The 2500-nt window shown below is 46.3% G+C and overlaps 1 protein-coding gene across 2 annotated transcripts in view; it reads right to left on the bottom strand.

Moving 5' to 3' along the window:
- Positions 1-2500, bottom strand: part of LOC125038470 — an 84839-nt gene that overhangs the window by 3151 nt on the left and 79188 nt on the right. Inside the window, exon 1 of one of the 2 annotated variants that reach the window (XM_047631946.1) lies at positions 1026-1167. The exons of the other annotated variant lie outside the window; for it this stretch is intronic. The gene's annotated coding sequence lies outside the window, so the exon portion shown is untranslated. Of the gene's footprint in view, positions 1-1025; positions 1168-2500 lie in introns of those variants that run through there. 2 annotated transcript variants of the gene reach the window in all.

The raw sequence follows: 2500 nt of genomic DNA, 5'->3' as shown, positions 1-2500 counted from the left end.
AGAAAGAGGAGGGTTAGATAGACAGAGAGAGAGATAAATAGATATAAATAGATGGATAGATAGACAGATAAATACAGAGTTAGATAGAAAGAGATACATATATATAAATATAAAGAGATATATAGAAGAGAGAACGGAGAGAGAGATAGATAGATAGACAGACTGACAGACAGCTAGAGAAATAGATAGGTAGATAGAAAGATATACATAGAAACATATATCTATCCATCTATCTGTCTGTCTATCTATCTATCTATCTATCTATCGAAAGTTAGAGAGAGAGAGATAAAGAGGGGGAGATATAAAGATAGATAGAATGATAGATAATTAAATAGACAGACAGGCAGACAGAGAGCTAGATAAAATAGATAGTAAATGGAGATATATAGGTAGATATATAGATATATAGATCGGTAGATAGATAGATAGATAGAGAGAGAGATAGATAGATAGATAGAGAGAGAGAGAGAGAGAAGCGAGAGAGAAAAGATGCTACTAAAGCCCACACATTTGGCACCGACCGCAGACAGCGGCCCAGGAAGACCGAGCGAGCGAGCGTATACATGTGTTCTCGTGCGTTTTCTTGTGTTCTCGTGTATTCCCTTGTGTTCTTTTGTGTTCTCTCCTTATCCCTCGTGTTATTCGTGTTCTCTTCTGTCCCTAGGTTCTCCGAAATGGGCCAGAGATACTGACACCCTCAGTATAATGTCTGACGATGCCTTATTGGGGAATGTTTGACAGCTCCCAAAATAGCCCGCGGCGTGGGCCCGGCCGGAGCCCTGCCCGCACTCGCCCGCCCGGCCCCTCGCCTGCTGGCCTGCAACATCCCCGCTTTGTTGCGATTGTCAGATGGTGAGTTGCAATGAGAGAGGGAAGGTCTGTTAAATAGTTTTATTTATTTTTTTTATAACATAATTATCCATTTGAGTGTGTGTGTTGCGATGGAATATGAAGACAAGATTATGAGAGAAATAAAAAAAAAAGGATGATGATAATATTGCCACACACAGTCTCGGAACACCTACTGGACGTGCGTCACCGACGTGTTGCGTTCTGAATTATAGAAGAAGGGGGACGAAGAAACGAAGACGTCGGAGGAGCGAAGAGGGAGAGAGGAAGAGAGAAGGAGAGAGGAAGAGAGAAGGAGAGAGGGAGAAGGAGAAAGGGAGAGGAAGCGGGCGCGAGGATCCTTAGATGATTCGTCGGACCTTGGAGATGTGCAGGGCGGACAGGCCTTTGAGGCGCTCGTTCATGGGCTTCTCATCGATGTATTTGACGTCGATGAGGCCGCTGGAGATGGAGGATCGCGAGATGGAGCCATACTTCTCCTTCCGCGCCACCTCGTACTCGGACCAGATGGACGAGTTACGGCTGTACACCTTGGGGGCGCCGGGGCGCTCGAAGTGCATTCCGACCAGGCACACGGAGTTAGACATGGCTGCGACTCACTGCTGCAACGACACGCCCGCAGGCACCAAGGAGTAAGTCCCGGGGTCAGACCGTCCCTCTCTGACCCCTCTTCGTGGCAGGAGAAGCAGCGGGGGAGGAGAGGAAGGGAGAAGGGAGAGGGAGAGAGGAAGGAGGAACAGCTGCACAGAGTAAGGGGAGGGGTTGTGTGGGGGAGGTTGAGCGTCCAACGCCAGCAGGAGCTAGAATTCTTCCGCAAAGCCGTTCTTTCATTTCTTTCACTTAGGAAATTCCTTCGAGAGTACAGTCATCACTTAAACATATCTGTTATACAAAAGAGGGAGGGCTACGACATACGTAGAATTAACAAAGGGGAAACTGTATCAAAATACGTTAATCGTCGTTCGCAAAAAAAAGAAAAAAAAAAAAAAAAAAAAAAAATAAAAGAAAACAGTAAGAGAAAGATAAATTAACGAGCTAAGATCAATCCTTTCGGAATCTGAGAAAGATAGAGTCACGCAGAGATAGAGGAAATGACACTTTGGTGTATCTTTTGAATTTGTAATTACTTGCAGGGAAAAAGAGAGAGTAGAAGTTTACGAAAAGAAAGAGAGAGAGAGAAAAAAAAAACGTTGTTATGATAACCTTTGAGCCTTAATCCATAACAAAATCACAATTATAATATAAAGGGGAATCGTGACGTCATCACACTGCAATCAATTGGGCGATGATCATAATCAAGCTGACTGATCTTTAATGTCAACGGATTCGCAATGAAGTTCGTCCTCTTAAGACAATTCGCAAGTTTACTGTTCTTTCTCCTCAGGGGATTCGCAATGTTGCTGTTCCTCGACCCTTCGCCCTCCGCGACCCCCGTCACTCGTCCGCTCGCGCCTTGCTCCTCGCTTGGCCCGGCGAGTCGACCGCGCGACCTTGCAGCGCCAGGGAGTCTAGTCAGTCGTCCAGGTCCATTTTGCTGATGCGGTCGAGGATCTCCTGTGACGAGGGCATCTTCTTCATCATGCTCATGACGTCGACGTCGTCGTCGTCGAAGTCCAGCTTCTCGACCACGTTCTTGCGGGCGCGGGACGAC

This window comes from Penaeus chinensis, chromosome 25, assembly GCF_019202785.1.
Source record: "Penaeus chinensis breed Huanghai No. 1 chromosome 25, ASM1920278v2, whole genome shotgun sequence".
NCBI classification, from domain to species: Eukaryota; Metazoa; Arthropoda; class Malacostraca; order Decapoda; family Penaeidae; genus Penaeus; species Penaeus chinensis.
This window is presented reverse-complemented; position numbering and strand designations above follow the sequence as displayed.